General features: G+C 40.8%; 1 protein-coding gene and 1 long non-coding RNA gene across 4 annotated transcripts in view; one reads left to right on the top strand and one right to left on the bottom strand.

Moving 5' to 3' along the window:
* The window catches only part of LOC135221922 (serine/threonine-protein kinase/endoribonuclease IRE1-like), a gene marked incomplete at its 3' end in the record, with an annotated part of 223,076 nt that overhangs the window by 78,605 nt on the left and 120,664 nt on the right, over positions 1-23,807 (top strand).
* LOC135221925 (uncharacterized) lies at positions 1,320-17,617 on the bottom strand. Its single transcript, XR_010316123.1, has 3 exons — positions 17,490-17,617; positions 4,123-4,249; positions 1,320-1,490 (listed from the first exon to the last, which is right to left on the bottom strand). It is a non-coding gene; the product is annotated as an uncharacterized LOC135221925 (long non-coding RNA).

A 23,807-nucleotide genomic window follows, 5' to 3' on the forward strand; every position in this document is an offset into this window, starting at 1 on the left:
GCTGTGATTTTTTGAAAAAAATATAAAATATTTTTTTCGCTTCGGCGCTCACTCCGAGACCCCCTCGGCATACGGGAGACAATTTTTATTATACCCCTTAGGCGTTTAAGGGTTAATAAACACATACATCTACCATAAAAATTCTCTCACCTCAGTAAGAGAGAGGAGTTATCCTTACGTAGGTGAAATGGAAAGGTTATTTTTATCTCTAAAATACTATCACATACGAATTTTGTAATTACAGTTTTATTATTGTTATTATTATCATTATTATTGCTATCATTATTATTATTAACAACTGAAAATATCAAATAACATATTACATAAAAATTCTTTCATCTTAGTAAAAGAGAGAGAGAGAGAGAGAGAGAGAGAGAGAGAGAGAGAGAGAGAGAGAGAGAGAGAGAGAGAGAGAGAGTTATCCTTATTTAAAAGAGTGAAATGGAAAGATTATTGTATTTCTTTAAAATACTATCACATAATATGAATTTTGTAATTACAGTTATAGTTTTAATATCATACATATTATAGTATTATTATTGGAAAATATTAATAATAAACTTATTACATGCATGTACCATAAAAATTATCTCATCTCAGTGAGAGAGAGAGAGAGAGAGAGAGAGAGAGAGAGAGAGAGAGAGAGAGAGAGAGAGAGATGACATGAACACAACTGCTCCTCCCCCTCCGGTCACATAACTTGATATATTGGAGTTTTAGTACCTGAAGTTTTAGAGAGAGAAGACTGGGATTTCCTTCATTCTTACATAATTTTTTGTTGTTTACACTAATATTAATATTTGAAAATAGTAAATCATTTATCTATCATACAAAAAAACACTAATCTCTGTAAGAGAGAGAGAGAGAGAGAGAGAGAGAGAGAGAGAGAGAGAGAGAGAGAGAGAGAGAGAGAGAGAGAGAGAGAGAGAGAGAGAGAGAGAGAAAAAAATTATTATTTTTAGTGATATCATTTAATCTTATTAAACTTAATAATACAGTATTAATCAATATTAATATTTGAAAATTAGTAAATCATTTTTGTATTACGAAAATGTATTTAGTCATGAAAATAACGTTAAAATACACTATTTAGTTATTATTTTCGTCGGAAAACCCGCGAATAGGCGAGTTTCCCACAAGTAATGGGTAGATAGGTCCCGAGAGAAATCCGCAAATCAGTGAATCCGGAGAACACGAATACGGGAGGCCCACTGTATTAATTCTGTCACTTTGCATCACTCAAAACTTTTTTTACCTCACAGAGATCAACATATTTAATTACATACCTAATAAAAAAACAAAAACCTCTGGATTTTTTTTATTTCATGTCTTTGGGTGTCATGGATGTCCGAGCTATTGTGCCTTGAGATCCAGGAGGCCCTCCTAAAAGTAACCTTGATCCCTTGCGAGAAATGGTCACAGTAGTTTCATCAACTAAGGTTGGGACTGCATAAACACCAGAACTGCATTCTCCAATATATATAGTTGGACTTGGAAAGAAAACCCAGATCAAATTAGTGATTAATAAAACAAATTTTTTTTTAAAAACTGCTCAAAGTCATCAATCATAATTAGCCTTAAATTGGAAGTTTTGGATGGATGTATGATATTTAGGGCAAAAGCCCAGGCCCCCGGGCCAAAATGGAAGTGTTGGAAGTAATACATATAGAAGAACAACTAGAAAGCCAATAACTGAAACTTTATAAGAAGGCAAAACTCTGACCAACTTCTTTCCCCGAAAGCACAAGTACCTGTATCCCTTAATTGTTGAAACAGCTGTCCTGATTATGTACTGTCAAGGAATGATCCCTCTAGGGTTGGGTTGGCCCAATGAAAAACATAACCTTCCACCTTTAGGATGCACAGTAAACCTTGTGAATCATAGAGATGGAAATTTGGCTAATCACATAAAATACAGTATGCTTTAAAATTAACATTATATTGTATTCTCTAATCAAATGTTTTGATTCCTGAGGCAACCGAAATTCTCAGAGGGTTTAATACCACTTCATATGTCTCTTGAATTGTTGTTGCCACAGCCCTATTTTGGATATAATCTCTTTGAATTTGTTATTTATTTCTTATAAACCCTGCCACTGATAGATTACAATGTTTCAGCATTTCACAGTCGTTTATGGGTTTTTATTTATTTTTTTACTTTACCTCTAGTTACTACATACTGCAGACTTGGCTACCTTGTCTGAACAGTGAATCATGGAAAATGAGTTTAGTACAATATTATCTAGAATTTTATTCATTACTTTATACTTTGTAATTGGCCTGCATTCATTTAATTTTCTTTTGTGAAGGAGAAAATAATTACAGCAAAAGTTGTATTACCTCCATAATATGCTATTTACTTTGCAAGGGCAATAATTATGTGGCTACCCTATCACTTATAAAACTTAAATAGAGATCCAATTCATTGGTGTCTCTATCACAGCACAACAGTCAACTTAGTCAAAGGTAATACTGCAACCATCTGAGGAAATAAAGACTCTTGACCATTGTCCTGGCTCTAAGGAAGCAATCAACTAGATTTCATGTCTTATGTGTAGGTACTTAGGACCTCAACTTTCCAAAAACTTTATAGAACACTGGTAAGTCTGACACTGGCATGTTTTATTGCTATCTATAATACATACATACTATGTTTTCCGTTCAAATGGTAGACTATTATATCCTATAATTTTTTGAACTTTTAGTTGAAAATACATTTAAGGAAAATGGATATAATGCCAAGAATTTAGAAGACTGCATGCAAACCATAAAAAAGGAACAAACTCGAGAGGAACTCCTTCAACTCTAGTGTTTGTAGGAGCAAATTAGGTGACATATAGCTCAGAATGACAAGAGGAATATCAGCTGAAAAGTTTTGGCCTCAAAAATATAAAAAGTTGCTACACATCCTTAAGAGATGTATTAAGATAACTTGTCATTATAATGTTAAAGTTATCTATTAGCATATAAGGGGACTGTAGATGTACTTAATCCCAAACATGAGGGTCTTCATCCACACAAGATGAGTTTTTAATCATTAATAATAGATATGGTTGATGTTTTACCATGTATAAAAATGGCTTCTATATCTGTAAAAGCAATTAACACTACTGAAGTACTGGACATAAACAGGTACTTAGTATGGAGAATATCAAGAAATATCTACATATATTTCAAGTAAATGGAAAGGAAAACTTATCTTCAGTAAATAATAAACAGTTAAAACATTTCCTGTACTCTATAACTTCATTACAAGCCAGGAAAACTCCCACTATTAATGACATAAGTTATTTTTCCAATCAAAGGTAACCTTGCGGTTGAGAGATTTCTATACGTATTTTCCTCTCTTGGTTAATTAGAGCTCAATCCAGGCAACAAATATTTGAAAATTTAACTGCCTGATCAATTTAAAATTTCATAATATGACAAATTTTTAATCAATTTGTATTTTGCATTAGTAACAACCCTGGGGTCTTAACATTAGGGTAAATAACTTAGCGCCAGCTGGAAACCGGTAAAGTTAAAAAATTGTGTACGCAAGGGACTATTGGCATCTGTGCTTGGTCACGAGTCAGGTGGAGCCACCCACATACCCCTCTTTAACTCGTGATCCTGTTAGTCCTTTTCTTACCACCTTTAAGAGAGGACGTGCTTTGCTTCCGTCCTTTTAAAGCCCATTTAGTTTCCAGTTTGTTTTAAATCTGTTGCGTGTGTAATCTCCCCAGTGTTTTAATATTTAGTCCTCGTATTAAGAATTAAAAACTGTTACTTACGCTGTAAAATTAAATGATCTTAAGAAAAAGAACAATTGCCAAACATATATTGAAAGTATTCTGACAAAGTAACTTATTTAAAGTATTCTGACAAAGTAACTAACAAAGTGAGTTATTATGGCTCAGGTTAATTCACTGTTTATCCCAAAAAAGTTGTTACAGTAGTAAAAATACAAAAACAGGACACTATTAAATTATTTTTTACTATTTAAATTTCTATGATATATATCAAGGTTAAATCATGATATACGTATATGCCTTTAAGACTTAGTTAGAAATCCTTTTCTAAATAAAATAGTATGTCCAATGAAAATATACTCTATAACAAATATGACAATCAGTAAAATACCTTAATTTTTTAACAAGAAGACTGTCAGAATCATCTTTATTATGGTGTGACAGTTGCATGAATTCTTCAGTAAAATGATGAAGTGTTTGAGAAGCTACAGTTGTTGTTGGTACAGACAGTAAACCACCTGTAAAGATACAGAAAAGATAGAATGGGTTGAGTAATTTATGCTAAGTCAAAACAATGGCAAGTAACCAATGTTTACCCAGGCTTTTTGTTTATAACATTCAACCTAAAATGACAATGGTGTCACTCTCAGGTTTGTGACAAATCTGCAGTTTCAAGGAAAATTTAGCTGAACGAGCATATTTGACATTATTTAAGCTGGCATCCAAGGCAATTAAGACTTAGTTTTCATCTATGACTTCCTTTCTGTTATTCCACTAATCAAAATGGCTACACACTAAGAACTCGGCATAAAATAATGTTACAGAAATTTTGTAATACTTAAATTTCCTTCATAAATTCTTGACATATCAAAACACAACTATTTAAAAAAAAATGAGAAACACAATATAATGAGGGCAGAAAAAGCCAGAATTTTGTAATATCACAGTAAACTGGCTACCCATACTCAAAATTATCAATAATAACCAGGTTATCCAATGTGTATATCACGAGTACTACTCACCCATACAATACCCTAACAAAGGTCTTGGCCCTACCCAAATGATAATTCAGTATTATTTTTCAGAATGAGAATACTTCCATTTTGATCATTTAAAACTTACTGGGCATGCTTTCACAAAATAAAATGGCTGTATGGAAAAGATACAGCCATGATGTAAACAATGACATTTTATGGTAAAATAAAATTTCACATATACTTCCCAAGTAATTACATAGCTAAACGGTGTCTAGCACCGGCAGCTAAAATTCAGAATTCGCGGTAGCAATTCTTCTTTGTTTTGGCTATAGGTAACTAGTCTCCCACCTACTTTCGGGAAGAAGAGGAACGACTGAGCCAGGTACTTCAATTTGTTTATGACTAATGATCCATGTGTGGGGAGGAGGAGAGTCTCATATTATTTTCTACATTATTTTTACTTAAGTAATTACCAAGTAATTACATAGCTGATTTGACAGTGACAGGAGGTGGGATACATGGACTATTCTACCTCAACCCAATATAAGGAAACAACAAGCATTTCTTAAATGTGAGCCTTATTCTCTGTTCACACATTCATTACATAATGGTTTGGGGTAGATGGAAAAATCATGAAACAAAGCAGCAGGAGATAAGAGAACTGACTCATACATATGCAGGACTACTGGCGATTGCTGTTTTCTTTCTCTCTTTGTAAAGGTAATGAAACACCTGGGACAATTTATTTTACACAAAACAGCTATTGTAAATATTGTTGAACCTCTTAAAACCAGCATTCTGTGGTCCGGTCTGGAACTCCTGTGGTTCGGCTTGATTTTGAATCTGGCTGCCACTTGCTCATTGCACGGCCATGAGAGTAGTGCCACGTATTGTTTACAATTTCCAAACAAAAAAAAATTGCCATGTCTCTTTTGTTATAACAATAATTGATAGTAACAAAAAATGTGTAAATTCAAATATGCTTTGATATAAAGTTTCAATGAATAACTATATTTTTAAAAAATATTCCACTTGAGAAGGCTCTACCAAGTCAAAACTTTGCATCAAAACATGTGCTTCGTAAAGTTTAGTGTTAATGTTTTCTGCCATTTTTTAATGTGTTTCATAAAGTTAAGTGTTCATGTTTTCTGCCATTTGTCCTCCTCCTCTGTTGCCACTTTCGGAGATCGCCTCACTCTAAAGGTAAGGTTCCACATTTTACTACATATCTACATACATGTATGTAAAGTATTTCTTGTACCATGTACACTAATACACTTTATTTACAGGTACGTACTACAATAAAGGTTATGTTAGGTATTGAATGGTCCAAATTGTTGTATTTCATTGTTTATTGGTCAATTTAGCTTTATTATAAAATTTACTGTGGTGTTTTTGTAGGGCTTGGAACGAATTAGACAATTTACATGTAAAACGTAGTTCAAGATACGAAAAAATCAGGTTACCAAGGCCGCTTCGGAATGGATTAATTTCGTATCCTGAGGCACTACTGTATTTGGAATTAGCTTGCAAGGTTACGTTTACAGTGGGGCTTCATTTTTTAGGGATGCATTCTATATTCCGGGATTTTCTGCAGTGGTGCAGTGTCCTGATCGCAAGGTTCCTGTATTTAAGAGGTTGGACTGTAAAATGGGATTGTTACGACAGCAACTAAAACATCAAGAAAGAAAGTAATTCAAACAAAATACAATTTAAAATTTTAGTAAATACTGAAAAACGCTAAGGGGTATAATAAAAATCGTCTCCCATATGCCTAGGGGGTCTCGGAGTGAGCGCCGAAGCGGAAAAAAAAATATATTTTTTTTTTTTAAATCACAGCGCACTTAGTTTTCATTTTGGCTCCTTTTTTTGTCATTGCCTGAAGTTTAGTATGCAACCATCAGAAATGAAAAAAATATCATTATCATATATGAATAATGCGATATATGATAGCGCGAAAACAAATTTCATATATAATTGTATTCAAATCGTGCTGTTAGCAAAACGGTTAAAGCTAACGAGTTAATTTTGTTTTTGTTGTATTGTACAATAAATTGCAATCATTTTGGTATATAACACATTGTAAAACGATCAAAGCAACACAGAGAAAATATTATCACAAAATGATGCATGAATTCGTAACGTGCGGATGTAAAAAAAAACTTTTTTTTTCAAAAAATTCACCATAAATCTAAATAATCTAGAGACTTCCAATTTGTTTCAAAATTAAGATAAATGATTGAATATTACTATACTGAAGAGTTTTAGCTTACAATGCAGTTTTCTACCATTTCGGACGAGTTTTAAAAGTGACGAATGTTGAATTTTTTATATATATATTATTTATATGCAAATATTTCAAAAATGAGAAAAGCTACAACCTTCAATTATTTTTTGTTGTATTCTAAATTAAATTGCGCACATTTTCACATATAAAACTCTATGAAACGCCTAATATGAAACGGAGCAAATATTCCAAGAATGCAACGTACGCATTTCGGAGATTTGCGGCGGACAATCCGCGCGCAAAGGGAAGGAAAGTTTTTTTAAAATTCACCATAAATCTAAATATTGTGCTAGAGACTTCGAATTTGTTTCAAAATGAAGATAAATGACTGAATATTACTAGACTGTAAGAGTTTTAGCTTACAATTGCGTTTTTCGACCATTTCGGTAGAGTCAAAGTTGACCGAATGTGGTTTTTTTTCTATTTATCGTAATTTATATGCAAATATTTTGAAAATGAGAAAAGCTACAACCTTCAATTATTTTTATTGTATTTTAAATGAAATTGCGCACATTTTCATATATAAAACTTTATGTAATGGCTAATTTAAAATGGTGCAAACATTACGACAATCGCACGTACGTATGATTTTTTCGGAAGAGTTACCGCGCGGACGTAAGGAAATTTTTTTTTTCCATAAATTCATCATAAATCGAAATATTGTGCTAGAGACTTCTAATTTGTTGCAAAATGAAGGTAAATGATTGAATATTACTAGAATATAAGAGTTTTAGCTTACAATTGCGTTTTCGACCATTTCGGTAGAGTCAAAGTTGACCAAAGGTTGAAATTTTGGCACTTATCGTTATTTATATGAAAATATTTCAAAACTGATAAAAGCTACAACCATGGGTTGTTTTTAGTTGTATTGTGCATGAAATTGCGCACATTTCCATAAATAAAACTTTATGTAACAGCTAATTTAAAATGGTGCAAACATTACGACAATGGCATGTATGATTTTTTCGGAAGAGTTACTGCGCGGACATAAGGAAGAAGTTTTTTTCATAAATTCACCATAAATCAAAATATTGTGCTAGAGACTTTCAATTTGTTGCAAAATGAAGGTACATGATTGAATATTACTAAAATATAAGAGTTTTAGTTTACAATTGCGTTTTTCGACCAATTCGGTAGAGTCAAAGTTGACCGAAGGTTGAAATTTTGGCACTTATCGTTATTTATATTGAAAATATTTCAAAACTGATAAAAGGGATTTTTGACGAAGGAAAATCTATTTCTGGGTGAATTGGAATCGTGTCGCCCTATGAAAGGATCCTTAATATCAATTCTTTCTAGGTAAAATTAATCTAAAATTAACCAGAGAAAAACAAAATTAAGAAAATGTCAGTAAAACTGACTCGCTCACTCTTAAAAACATTAAGTGTCGGTATGGCAATAGGGGCGAGTGGGAACACTACCACGAGACATTCACCAATTAGACCTTCCAATCAGAATCCCCACAAGAGAGAGCTGAAACCACCACGGGCGATGCGGCCACTACTACTACTACTAGAGGACGCCACGGACAGCAGCGCCCCTAGCGGACATCCTTAATCTAAAAACATCTTGTCCTGCAGGGGGGGGCAAACAATACAGGTGGCTTTCATAGGGCGACACGATCCAATCACCCAGAAATAGATTTTTCCTTCGTCAAAATCCCTTTTCTGGGCTCAGCTCGTGTCGGCCTATTGAAAAGAGTTACCAGAGAAACAGACAAGATGGGAAAAAAAAAAAAAAAAGGACAAATGAAAAGCAGTTGTAAAATGAGGGATATAATATAAGTAAATCAATTATTACAGCATATAAACTAAGTACTAAGGCTAACTTATTCTAAACAGTGACATAAAAGACAGTTAGTAATGTAAAGTACTTAAAAAATTACAGTAAACATAGTAAATTATAATAATGCAGTGTGTAATTTTTAACAAAATAGATTTACTTAGATAACTTATTTACAAAATATACAAACACATTGTGTCCTACCCTAGCATAAAAATAAGGGTAGGTACACTGAAGTACATTATCAGTACATAGTGTGGATGTCCCTAGCAAAAAAAAATAAGGGACAATCCCTAATATGATTTCAGCGGCTAAGGCTAGGATATCCGAGTAGCATGGCGATAGGGTGAGGCATGTTGGATAAGGTAGGTAGAAAGGAGACCTGGATCTGTACTACGACTACTATACAGTATCAGGAGAAACAATGTTTCCCGCTGCTACTGCTGAAAATTTTAAAGATTCCAAGGACTTTCAGATAATGACGTTTAAAGACTGTCGGAGATTTCCATCCAGTTATACTTTTAAGATCCTCAAAGTTCATATGTTGAAAGTAATAATTGAGGTGGCTACTCCCCTGATTTCATGTCTTTTGGGAATGAATCAGGATTGGCTTGTTTAATGAAGTAAAGGAGGCTTTGTTGTCTAATTACCTTTTACTGACAAAGTACCACCTTTTTCCCTCATGAAGAGAGAACCTGAGGATCTTGAGGATGTACGAGATAGAAGGCTCTTAAAGTTGATACTGGGCAAAGAGAAGGGTCTTGCGAATGGGGGATGACTTTCCAAGGGGCCCACCTTGCAAGAGGATCCTCATTTTTAGCCAAAAAACTACGATCCGGAGCAAGCAGAACTTCTCCTGAGGGAGGAATTCCACATGACCCGCATCTCTGGATAGAGCCGACAGTTCTGAAATTCTAGCTCCTGAAGCTAGGCTTAATAAGAATAATGTCTTTCTAAGAAGCATTATGAAGTACAAGACGAGTTGTCAGTATCTGAAGCTAGTTTTGAGGACATCATTTAAGAACCATGAAACTGCAGTAGGCCTTTGAGAAGGTCTAAGTCTAGCACAGGCTTTAGGAATAGACGTGAAATAAGATTAAGTCAGATCTATCTGAAAACCTAACTGAAAGATCTTCTTCAAAGCCGATTTATGAGTAGTAATAGTGCTAGCTGCTAAACCTTTTTCAAACAAGGATCTGAAAAAGGATATAGCTAGATTAACTGTCATGGTTTGTAGTGTTTGATTCTTTCAGGAAGGATGCTAATTTTTTAACAGCTGAGTCATATTGTCTAATAGTTGACTCTCTCTTATCTGATTTCTAGGAAGAGGATATTTTGTGGATCAATATTAGCATCTTTATTAGCCGCAAACTTCATGAAGTCCATAAAGTTAGGGTCTGAAGAATTCCTGAGGAAGCGAACACAGTCCTCATTGTACTGATTGTGACAGCTTGGGATTGGGAATCCGTTGAGGTCGGAGACCCAATTCCAGAAGTAGAGGATACCAGTTGCTCTTGGGCCAGTCCGGTGCAATCAGAGCTACTATTCCCTTGAAAGTCCTCAGCTTGCTCAAGACTTTCAAGAGGAGATTCACTGGAGGAAAAGCATAAATTTTTCTCCACTGATCCCAATCTAACGACAGGGCGTCCGTGGCATAAGCCAGAGGGTCCAGGTTGGGGGCCACATAGCAAGGGAGCTTGTGGTTCGCTTGTGAGGCGAAGAGATCTACTTGGAGACCTGGGACTCTCCGGCATATCCACCGGAATGACCCGTCGTCTAAGGGGACCATTCTGATTCCAGAGGGACTGACCCGGGACAAAGCGTCTGTATCACATTTCTTACCCCCGCCAGGTGAGTGGCGGACAGATGCCATTTGTGTTTGTTTGCTAGGGCAAAGATGGCTATCATGACATGTTCACATGCTTGGATTTGGACCCTCCTCTGTTGATGCAATGAACTACCAACTGCACTGTCCAAAACTAGCCTTAGATGAGACTTTTTCGGGGAAGCAGTCTCTTCAAGGTAAGAAATACTGCCATTGCTTCCAGAACGTTTATGTGGAGGCTGGCGTAATTGAACTGACCAAGTCCCCTGAACCTGTTTGAACTGAGAATATCCCCCCCACCCGGACAGGGAGGCATCCGTGTGAATGGTTAACACTGGAAGGGGATATTGAAGGGGTACCCGCTTGGCTAAGTTCTTTACTTTTGACCATGGACGGAGTTGATTGCGAAGGATCTGTGGAATTACTGACAACTGTCTCGATATTTGGCGTTTGCTCTCGATCGCCAAACTCGATTTATATCTTTTAGTTTTTTTTTTTTTTTTCCTTGCTTTCAGGAGGATATCTGTCACCGAAGCAAACTGAAGGGACCCTAGGATTCTTTCCTGGCTTCTCCTTGATGTTTGTTTGCATTTGAGAAATATGTCTGACAGATTTGCTATTTCCTTCCGTTTGGCCACTGGAATTGACAGATTGTGGGAAGACAAATCCCATTGGATTCCTAGCCACTGAAAACGAGACTCCGGGGTAAGTCTGGATTCGTTTTGTTTATCTGGAACCCCAGATGTTCCAGAAAGTGAACTACTTTTTGGTGGCTTTGAGGCATTCCTCGACTGTTGGTGCCCAGATCAACCAATCGTCGAGGTATGCTGCTACCATTATTCCCTGAGCTCTCAATTGCTGCACAACCACTTCTGCTATTTTCGTGAATACCCTGGGGGCTACATTCAGACCGAAGGGCATCACTTTGAATGAGAATGTCTGATTTCCTAGCCTGAATCCTAGGAATGGGCGGAAGTGTCTGGCTATAGGGATATGATAGTATGCGTCTGTAAGATCGATGGAGCATGTGACGGCTCCACGAGGAAGTAAGGTCCTTACTTGCGAGAGGGTAAGCATCTTGAACTTGTCGCAACGATGAAAGAGTTTAGCTTTGACAAGTCTAAGATTACCCTTCTTTTTGTTGAGCCTTTCTTTGGCACGCTGAATAAGCGACCTTGAAATTTTAGATGCTTGACTCTCGCAATAGCTCCTTTCTGAAGGAGTTCCTCCGCATAATCTGTCAATTCCTTTGATGGTATTTGGCGGAATGATTTGATTGGAGGGGGATCTTTGATCCAACTCCAACCCAATCCTTTGGACACTATGCTCTGTGCCCAATTGCTGAACCCCCACCTGTGACGGAAGAGGAACAGCCTTCCTCCTACCTGGGGAGCCTCATTGTTGATGGGCGGGTTGACCACCACGCCCTCCTCTGAACTGCTTACTCCTTGTCGCCTCCCTGCGCCACGCTGGCGAAAGTAGCCTCTTCGCCCTACCTCTCGATTGTCTATTAAAGGGAGGGTAGGCCTGACCTTCATACATTAGGGTTGAAGGCCGGCGAGAGTGCGTAGGAGGTCGAAGGTTGTGACTGAGGAGACAGCAGGAGGATGGGCTGGTTCTGCTTAGAGTAGAAGGTTGTCCCTGTTGGGTAACCGTGACGGCCTGAACGAATTGCTGCTGTGCTGGTGTTTTTCTGGTAAGGCTGGGAACCTTTTACCAGACTTCTTTGGTTTCTTACCAGCAGTGGGGACGGATTCTTGCTTCCTCTTAGATGAAATACCCCACCATAGCTCTAAGGCTCTGGTTGAGCCTAGCAGCCTCGTGGTGTACCTCATTACAGCGGACTCTGGGAAGAGATCCGCTCCCCACATGCTAGAAGCCAGGAGTCTATTAGGCTCGTGCCTAATAGTGCACTCCTGCAGAACGTGCTTTCGGCAATTCCTCCTAGCTTGGAAGAAGTCGAAAGCATCCGTCTGAACCGTCTGAAGCTGGGATTTGGCCAGATTTTAACAAAGGTTCCGTGCCATACGAGAGAGCAGCCATCTCTGTTATAATCAGCGAATTGAGGGACCTGCCAAACTTAGTTCGAGCGTCGAACTCCGCCTGAATCAAGGAATCAGGCAGCCTTGGGAGGCTTTTCGCCGAACTGGTCCATGGCGCAGTCCGGTTTTGAGCTTACCAAGCGTGAACGTGGCTGGCAAGTTTCTCCCACAATTCTCCAAAAGCTGGGAAGAGCGGAGAAGTAAGACTCTGCCTCCCTTAGCTGTGGCATGGGCTCATCCTTGAGGACTGCCTGAAGAGTCGTCTCTACTATTTTTTGTGTAGCGAACGGAAGAGAAGCCTCCTCCTCCGTCGCAAAAATAGTGAAAGGACTCTTGTAAGCCTGGAGCTTGGTGTTTGTACACTCCCAGTCCTCAAGGCGGTGTTAACCCCATTCAGCGTTGAGCATTGATCTCTACTGTAAGAGAAACGTTCTCCCTAGAGATCTTGTCCTCCCTATAAGCGCCGCTACGGTCAGCCTAGCATAGCCAATGAAAGGCTGCGTCAAACCCGGAGGATAAAACTCGAAGTCCTCATCCTTCGAGTTCCACACTCCGGGATAGAGATCATACCATCCTTAAACGGAGCGTAAGCGGCTACTCTCCATGGGTTCTCCATAGAGAAAGCTGTAGTGACTCATATGGTGGAAGCTGGAAAATACCAGCACTTGTTACTGGGAGACTGGAAGAGGGACCTGAGAGAGCCCAGCTACTCGGTCCTCATTCTCTCTAACTCTGTTAGAGAGATCTTGGATGGACTGGCCCGATTGAGACAGAGTGCTCGACAGTTGTGGCGAACATCTGCTCAAACTTTGTTCCTAGGGCGGAGACTTGAGAGCCAACCATCTCACCCCCCCACCTGTTTGCATCACCACTGCTGAGAAAGCAGTGGGATCAAGGTGCTGGGTCCCGCTAAACTCCAACCTGGCGTTACCGGAGTGGATGCGGTGGAGGCCGGAGAAAGGCATTGGCTCGGCGGGAGCGCGAGCCTTCTCCTTAGAATTGACTGCTTCTAGAGCTCTTTGAGTATGAAGAGCTCGGCTTGGCCCTTACACCGCGTCAGCATAAGAAGTCGAAGACTTCTTAGCTGAAGAAGACGACGACGACTTTTTAGAAGTCGTCTTAACTAGGGTCTTCGGTTCTCTCGTCCCCTTCACCTTTGGGGGTAACAGAGAAGAGCTGGAGAGCGGGTAGGGATCTCAGATCCCACAAAGCCTTGGAAAGAAGCACTTGAAGAAGGGACAAGGAGAAGATCCAGGAGCGCCCAAGGAAAGACCTTGGGCACCCGCCACACACCTACCTCAACCAACAAATCCTCGCAGGCCTACCGCCATAGGCTCAATGTTAGGTCCAGGGTAGCAACGTCCGGACCGACTCCTGTGTGGCCACGACCCCCGAAAGACTGCTGCATCTCTTGCTGGATGGAGGCTATGAGATGGGGCTGGCGGATATGGGGTCAACATACCCTGTTGACTTGCCCCCGGGAAAGAATATCTGAACGGCCATCTTCTTGTCTAAAATGTAAGGCTGGCCTTTGGCGGCGTTCTTTCCGAAGCCGCCTACCCACGCTTTCAGGGTTGCAAGGGCGACCTCCCTCACACCAGCAGCCTGAAAGAAAAGGCGAAATGAGCTTCTAATGGCGGACGGGGTTAACAAACTTATTTGTCTAAGAGTTGTTAGTAAACGATAAAAAAAGTCTATAATCGACTTAACCCCCTCCACCAGCTGACTGGCCAGGTCGTAGCAGATGGCGCCAGGCTTCCGGGTGCCAGACGATCATATCGTTGTACGGCGTGGCACACGGGAGCGTGAGACCTGCACTCATCGTGGGCGCAGGGTCGTACAACGTCGCGTTGCATCCCAGGACCTGACAGTTGGTAGCCTGTAAGTGGAAAGATACATAAGTATCAGGAGAACACTTACAGCCTAACAGTTTGCTCCGCTGGTGCCAGGAGCGAGAAAGTTAGATTAAACCAAGAGCCCCGCCATAATACGTGTGGTAGTAATATGGTTGGTTGTCCTAGGCTACGCCGGAGACAAGAGAATAGAATCCAACCAGGAGTGGTGGTGAAATGAAACCAACGACGGATAATGGCGGAGATGGTATACATATAAAATAAATAAAATTATAGAAATCATCGTAAAACTAGGGTATATCCTTACAAATAACAATAATTATCAAACCTTTCCCCACCCGTCTACTATAAGAGTGCCCGGGGGGTAAGAAGCAAGCTCCCTTCCGGTAGCGGGGGAGAGATGCAAGGATATAGTTAGGCAAGCAACCGACCACTAGTAGTGACCACGCCCTCCCGCTGGCGGAGCCAGTAATCTATAACCAAAGGTTGCCCCGGCTGCGGCGGGAAGGGCTCCGTTCGTTACAGAGAGGGAAGGTGGCTGAGCAACTGGGGAAGGGGGGGAGGGTCTCGGCGTTAACACGGCGGGAGAGAGAGGGGGGGGATGGGGGTGGGGTGGCCTACTCCTCCCCGTCCCAACAACTACCCGCTCGGTGACCCGGTACCCTATGAGTGGTCCGCCCTATACCCCCCGCTGGGGGGAACCCCTGGCCTCCTCAGAGAGAGAGGGGGAGGAAGGCAACTGAGGTTGTCATGGCAACCAAAAGGGGTCCCCCAAGAAACGCCTCCCTATACCTGGTAGGGAGGGAAGGGGAAGGGTAAGGTGGCGATGGAACACGTGACCGCAAGTGGCCTAAGCCGCGATAGCAACACAACGTGGAAGGGCCACGTTGAACCAGGCTTGTACCAATACATGGGTACATGCACCTAGGCTAGCCTAACACCCTAAATAAAAGAACTAAATTTACATCGTAAAAGATGGAGAGACACTTTTAGTAGAAGAAAAAGAAGCCCAGGAGGAGGCAAACTGTTCCGAGGACAGAAGCCTACTCGGAGCCAGCGATAGCCGATGAAGAGCAAGAGCCGGGATGCTGGGCTGGAACACATAATAGCCCTAAATACCAAACTAAGAGAAATGGTAAAAGGGCTAACCTAGCTAAAACTAAAACTCGATGTAAAAACGATGAACGTGATATAGTAAGCCCATAAGTATAAGAAGTCCCAGTTATGGAAGACCGGGCATTCTTAACGAGGCAGCATGGCGCCGCCACGAGTCAACCGGAAGCCGTATATGACCTATTAGAAGGAAAATACTGGTTCCTGGAAGACTAAAATACAGTAAAAAACACTACTTATGAGGCACTTAACTTAGCCGTTGCGATGGCAGAACGTTCCATGATAGATGGTGAGATAAATCCTCGTGAAAATAGCACAAGCAAGAAAATGCGTCCGAACGCTGGCGCTAATAATTAAGGATGTCCGCTAGGGGCGCTGCTGTCCGTGGCGTCCTCTAGTAGTAGTAGTAGCGGCCGCATCGCCCGTTGGTATCAGCTCTCTCTTGTGGGGATTCTGATTGGAAGGTCTAATTGGTGAATGTCTCGTGGTAGTGTTCCCACCGTCGTCCCCTATTGCCATACCGACACTTCTTTTTAAGAGTGAGCGAGTCAGTTTTACTGACATTTTCTTAATTTTGTTTTTCTCTGGTAATTTTAGATTAATTTTACCTAGAAAGAATGATATTAAGGATCCTTTCATAGGCCGACACGAGCTGAGCCCAGAAAACCTACAATCATGAGTATTTTTTAGTTGTATTCTACATGAAAATGCACATATTTTCATATATAATACTCCATGTAACGGCTAATTTAAAATGGTGCAAAAATTATGTCAGTGACGAAATAATTTCCGAGATGTGTCACTGATACTTTTTAGTGCGATAAGAAAGAAATTCCACCTTGCGCGCCTGCGTAACGATTGTAAACAAAACAACACCTTGATCTGTGAACTCCCAGCATCCCCAAAGGCGCATGATTCAAAAGTTTTTGGCTGGTAGGCCTATAAGTATTTTTCCGCGAATTTAAAAAAAAACTTTTTTATGTAGACGTAAATTACGTCCGGTCGGCACCCAAAAGACAAATTATGTCGATGTAAAATACGTCCAATAGGAGTTTAAGGGTTAAAATTACTTGGTGAGTAACCTAGGATGATAGCCAAAACACAAATTGTGATAGTTGTTTTATGTGAAGTATTTGATATTTCAACTTTCAATCAGGGCAGCTACGGTCAACCCACATTTAAAATTCAATATATTATTCTTAAAATATAAACTTAAATTCAATGTAAACTTGAATATAGTATTCTTAAAATATACACTCATTAAATATACTTTATAATCTGTTAGAACTTATTGAGTTACAGGAATAAAAGCTGAACTGAAAACTTTGAAAAAGCTGGACAAACTGGGCAAAATATGATTGGCTCAAAGCAAAAAATTCATGTACCCTAAGTAAGATAAGATGCTGTGATACGTGTACAATTAAACAGGGAAAACAAAAAATTGTACGAAAGATAAGGGAAATTTCCCATGCATGAGAGATGGTTGCTCTCGCTCAGTAACCAACATTGTTACCTCACTGGTAATTTTACAAATTGACACGACTGACTCCCTCCACCAGTTGCAGACTAGACTTATATAAAATGCTGTATAATGAGATTTGTATATTGTGATAATAATAGTATAAATAACCTCTTAAGACAGTCTTTCTAACAAATGTAAATTTCTATTACTTATGATAGAAAAAAAATAATATATTACTCACAACTTCTATGCAATGTTGGTCCATTATATTACAGTTACAGAATACAAACTGATTTCATAGATTATGAAAAAGCAGGACATCAATGAAACTTTTCAAATTTCAAAAAATTTTAATATAATACCATGTTTAAAATTATTCTATAACAAACACTATGCAATGCATAAATTTTTCCTTACCATTAGGACTTAACTGGTACATTGCCACTAAGGGTGAATCCAATTCTAGAGTCCAGAGCAAAGAACCTGTTCTCTGATCAATTGTCAAGACAGAACCTTCTCCAGTTGAAGTATAGTGTACAAGATCTGCAAAATATCAAATACTGTAATGAGGAGCAAGTATAAAAAAAAATAATTATTTTTCACACAATGCAATTCATTAAAACTACCCCATTTTCAGGGTCAACAAAAATCCCAAACCATTCAGTCCTCTTAAAAAGAAATACAGACAGAAAATAAGTATGTGTAAATCTTTGAATAAATCATCCTTAACCTGAATAGCAAGAATATACAGTTTAGTTTAGGCTAGAAATTAATGGAATCACTCCTAGCTGGGGATATTCTGAATGCTCAAGAGAAAATTACATTAAAGGGTCTATGTTACTTAAATCCGGTTTGTTACTTAGTTGATCAGACACCTAAAGTACCTAGTTAGATGAGGGGCACTACTGGCTGTGTAAAATTTATATCAATTATTTATCATAAAAAGATAGTACATGTTACATATGCATATCTATCTATCTATCCATTTCTCACATTCAATGAGTATCCTTTGGTGGCAGCAGAAAAAAAGAAAGAGAGAGAGAGAGAGAAGAGAGAGATAGAGAGAGAGAGAGAGAGAGAGAGAGAGAGAGAGAGAGAGAGAGAGAGAGAGAGAGAAGTATCAAGCTACAAGCTTTGTGACTGGCTGCTTCCAAACCCTTCAGCAAATAGCATGTCATCAGAGAGAGAGAGAGAGAGAGAGAGAGAGAGAGAGAGAGAGAGAGAGAGAGAGAGAGAGAGAGAGAGAGTGGGGATGATAATCTTTTTTATATAACACATATTACAATAATAATAGATCAATATTGAGAGATTCTACTTTAACATTTGACTGATATTTTGCTGAGTTTACATTAATACTAATATTTGAAAATTAATAAGAAATTTTTTATCATAAAAAATGTATTTAGTTATAAAAATAAAATGAAAATACAGTAATTAGTGAATACTGCTCTTTCAAAAAATGAGTGAATTAGTGAATTTTCCAAGATACATCTGGAGACAAGTTCCACAGAAAAACCTGCGATTAACTAAAGGTGCAACTGCTACTCTGGGATCTAGTGGGGACCCACTGTACTTCTAGTACACTAACCTTACTGGATGGCATGATCATATGAGGAAGTATGTAAAACAGGTTTGTTCATGAAACTTACCTGTCAGATATATATATAGCTGTATTCTCTGAAGTCCGACAGAATTTCTTACGACACACGTAGTGGGAGTTAGGGTGGTTAGTACGCATTCCCGCCGCTGGGAGGCGGGTATCAGGAACCATTCCCATTTTCTATCAGATTTCTTCTGTCGCCGGTGTCGTAAACATCTGTTTTACACACTCCGCCTCAGGATTTTGGAAAACTTTTTCATTGCTTGAGTATCCTCTTGACTTTTTGGTTTTTTGATTGGATCGATAGCTTGGCATACGTGACTTGGACTGTTTTTTTGAATTCGGATAGGAGACTTGGAGCTAAAGGACTTCTGCCTCTTCCTTCGGATTTGCACTCGGGTAGGGAAGAAGGAGAACTTAGCGGTTCTTCTGAGGATGTTGATGAAGAACAACCTGCTACGTCTGCGTCGTCAGATTATCAAGTTTTGGCACGACTACTTCGTGATTCGTTTGGCGATACTTTCCAGCCTGCTGCTCCTCCTTCTCCTCCTTCTCAGTTTTCGTTGTCGAAGACAGCAAGTCTCCAGGTTTCGTGAAGATGAAGACGTCGTTATCTACTAGAAGAGCTTTCCGGAAGGTTAACGCCTGGATGGAGTCTAGGAAAGCAAAAGGAAGGACTACTTTCGCCCTGCCTCCGTCTAGACTTAGCGGTAAGGCAGGGATGTGGTATGAGACAGGCGAGGAATTAGGATTGAAGGTTTCCTACGTCTGCTCAAGGTGATTTCGCCAGCGTGGTTGATGCCTCAAGGAGGGCCCTTTTAGCCTCAGCTAAAGTATCTTGGACGACTTCCGAATTGGACCATCTTTTGAAGGGACTGTTTAGGTCCTTAGAGGTATTCAATTTCTTGGACTGGTGTCTGGAAGCCTTAGACAACCAATCTCGTAAGCCAGACTCGATCACTTGGGGGAGCTGTCCAGTGTATTGTCATGCATGGACAAGGCTGTCAGGGATGGCTCAGAGGAGTTAGCCTCTCATTTTTCAGCAGGGGTGCTTAAGAAAGGTCGCTTTATTGCAACTTTGCGGCTAAGTCTGGTCTCTCCCGCACAGAGGACAGAACTTTTGTATGCTCCCTTCTCGAGTCATCTCTTCCCCCAAGCTATGGTGAAGGATCTGGCAGTTAGTCTGCAAGAGAAACCGCCACACAAGACCTGTTGGCTCAGTCTTCGAGACGTCCGGCTGGCCCTTCAACGTCGTCAGGAGCCCACCGTTTAGAAAGCAGAAGCCCTTTCGTGGAGGGACTTCCGCTACAATCGTCTCCCTCGAGGAAGAAGCCTTCCTAGAGGTAGAGCCCCTTCCAAGTCTAGGGGCAAGAAGTGAGAGATCGTGCCTTCAGTCACCGGTAGGAGCCAGGCTGCAGTTGTTTGCAGAAGCCTGGAGAGTAAGAGAGGCAGACACCTGGTCTCTCGACGTCATAGAGAAGGGTTACAAGATCCCTTTCATAAAGCCGCCCCCGTTGACTTCCACTCCCTCAGGGATTTGTCCCCATCGTATCCTCTAACAAAGCGAAAGATACTTTTCGACCTGCTCGAGCAGATGCTCGAGAAACGAGCAGTGGAACAGTTTTAGACCTGGCAACGCCAGGATTTTACAACGATTGTTTCTTGTACCGAAACAATCGGGAGGGTGGCGGCCCGTCTTGGATGTAAGTCGTCTAAACCTCTTTATAGAGAAGCAGAGGTTCAAGATGGAGACACCTCAGTCAGTTCTGGGGCCTTAAGACCCGAGATTGGATGGTATCACTCGACCTCCAGGACGCCTACTTTCACGTCCCGATACATCCCCAATCGATGAAGTACCTTCGGTTCGTATTGAAAGGGAAGGTCTTTCAATTCAGGGCTCTTTGTTTCGGACTGAGTACGGCCCCTTTTATCTTCACCATCTTAATGAAGAACGTGGCGAGGTGGCTCCATCTTTCCAACATCAGAATCTCGCTCTATCTGGACGACTGGCTCATACGAGCCTCCTCGCAGACCCGGTGCCTGAAGGACTTGCAAACGACTCTGTCTTTAGCTGCGTCCCTGGGACTTCTGGTGAACTTCGAAAAGTCACATCTGACCCCAACACAGTCCATCGTGTATCTGGAGATTCAGATGGATTCAGTGGCTTTTCGGGCTTTTCCGTCCAAGGAACGTCAGCAACAAGGCATAGAAAAAGTGTCGGCCTTTCTAGGGAAGGATTCATGCTCGGTGAGGGAATGGATGAGTCTGCTGGGGACCATTTCTCGCTAGAGAAGTTTGTTTCCTGGGGAGGCTACACCTCCGACCTCTTCAATTCTTTCTGTCGGACAGCTGGACAGAAAAGGACAACTTCGACATGAAGTTAAGCATCTCGAAGAGGTGAAGAACCATCTAAGATAGTGGCTCGATCCGTGGAAGCTGTCAGAGGGCATATCCCTCAAGCTTCAGAACCCCGACCTAGTGTTGTTTTCCGACGCATCATCCACGGGGTGGGGAGCAACTCTAGGGGGGTGGGAGGAAGTCAGGTACCTGGAGAGGGGAACAGGTAACCTGGCATATCAACTTCAAAGAGCTGGTAGCGGTTCAATTAGCGCTCCAGTTCTTCCAGAACAAAGTCTCCCGTCGTGTAGTTCAAGTCAACTCGGACAACACCACAGCCCTGGCATACTTGAAGAAACAAGGAGGGACACACTCTCGCTCCCTGTTTACGCTAGCGAAAGAGATCCTACTTTGGGCAAAGGAGAGAGAAGTCACAATATTGACAAGATTCATTGCCGGAGTCGAGAACGTCCGGGCAGATCTCCTCAGTCGACAAGGACAGTTATTGCCGACAGAGTGGACTCTCAATCAAGAGTATGCCAGGAACTGTGGGGTCTTTGGGATGCCCCTTAGTGGACATCTTTGCAACGTCAAGGACGGCGAGACTTCCTCTGTATTGCTCCCCGGTTCTCGATCCGGGAGCAGTAGCAGTAGACGCCCTTCTATGGGATTGGACGGGCCTGGATCTCTACGCTTTTCCCCCCTTCAAGATCCTGGGGGAGGTGATGAGAAAATTTGCAGCATCGGAGGGGACGAGGTTGACTTTAATCGCCCCCTTTTGGCCCGCAGCGATCTGGTTCACAGAGGTGATGTTCTACCTAGTGGATTATCCGAGATCTCTTCCGTTAAGGAGATAATCTACTCAAACAGCCCCACTTCGAGTCAGAAAAAAGACCACAAAAACCTCTCCGCTCTGAGTCTGACTGCGTTCAGACTATCCAAAGTTGGCCGAGCGAGAGTTTTTTCGAAGTCAGTGGCTAAACGCTATCGCCACCGCGAGGAGACCATCATCAATCGCGGTTTACCAATCGAAGTGGGCAGCCTTTAGAAGTTGGTGTAAGAGAAAAGGAGTTTCCTCTACCACTACCTCTGTGAGCCAGATCGCCGACTTCTTGCTTTATCTGAAACAAGATCTGAAGTTGGCAGTGTCAACTATTAAAGGCTACAGAAGCGTCCTATCTGTAGTTTTTCGCCATAGAGGTCTTGACCTCGCTAACAACAAGGATCTCCATGATCTATTGAGATCTTTCGAGAGACACCGGTACCACTACGAAGCTACCTTCGTGGAACCTGGATGTGGTCCTCAAATATTTAATGTCAAATCGCTTTGAACCTCTTTCTTCTCGTCTCTACGAGATTTGACGAAGAAAACAACTGTATTCCTAACTGCTCTGGCGACGGCGAAGGAGAGTTAGCTAAATACAGGCTATCAGCAAACACCGTCGGTTTCAAAGGACATAATGCAGTCTGCTCTTTGGGTATGTCGTTTCTGGCCAAAAACGAAAACCCTTCCAATCCGTGGCCTAGAACATTCAAGATCAAGGGTATGGCAGAGATCATTGGTAAAGAGCAGAAAGAGTCCTGTGTCCTGTTAGGGCTCTTAGAGAGTATATTCGTAGAACGAAGGAGTGCCGAGGTTCTGCGGAGAACTTATGGTGTTCGGTCAAAGAAGACCAAACATGCCCATGTCCAAGAATGCACTGGCATTCTTTTTAAGAAACACCATTAAAGAGGCGCACGCTACTTGCAAAGACAGCGACTTTAAGATACTAAAAGTTAATGCGCACGAAGTAAGGGCTATTTCGAACCTCAATAGCCTTTCAGAAAAACATGGCTCTTAAAGACATTTTAAGTGCTACTTTTTGGAGGAGTAACTCAGTGTTCGCCTCGCACTACCTACGGGAGGTGAGAACGACCTATGAAAACTGTTACTCTCTCGGACCATACGTCGCCGCAGACACTATTTTGGGGGGCAGGAGGTAGCACTCATCCTTTCCCATAGAAAGGGTAGGTGAGTTTTTAATATTTGTATGTTTTGTGTTGAGGGTTCGGCTGCCGAGTACAGTCGTCCCTTCCTTTAGCCTTTGGTATATGCGTTTGTTGTTAGGCTAACTTAGGTGTTGGTTTTTGTTTTTGCCTCGTTGCCCTCAGAAGTATGGTCATGGTCTAGTCACATTGTGGTCCCGTCCCCGTTGACAGATCATCTAGAGCGCACCAAACTACACAGGTCACTACCTTGTTGGTAACTCTAGTAAAGCAGAAGCAGGCTTGGGTGACAGTAATCACGAAGTCACTATGCTAACAGGTAAGGAACCCCAAGATGTCAATCATATACATTTATATGTTTCCTAAATCCTTTTTCTGTCTCTCCTCCCACCGCCAAAGGTGGGATCAGCTATATATATATCTGACAGGTAAGTTTCATGAACAAAAATGATATTGTTAAGATACAATAAAGTTTGTTCATACTTACCTGGCAGATATATATATTTTTAGTACCCACCCACCTCCCCTCAGGAGACAGTGGAGAATAGAAATCTGATAGAAAATGGAATGGTTCCTGATACCCGCCTCCCAGCGGCGGGAATGGGTAACTAACCACCCTAACTCCCACTACGTGTCGTCTTTAAGTTTTAGAAATTCTGTCGGACTTCAGAGAATAGTACAGCTATATATATATCTGCCAGGTAAGTATGAACAAACTTTATTGTATCTTAACAATATCATTTTGAGTGAACGCCCAGGCTAACTCACATGAGTCCTAATATTATGTGTCATAAGATTGAATGAATTTAGCA

Source organism: Macrobrachium nipponense, chromosome 3, assembly GCF_015104395.2.
Source record: "Macrobrachium nipponense isolate FS-2020 chromosome 3, ASM1510439v2, whole genome shotgun sequence".
NCBI lineage: Eukaryota > Metazoa > Arthropoda > Malacostraca > Decapoda > Palaemonidae > Macrobrachium > Macrobrachium nipponense.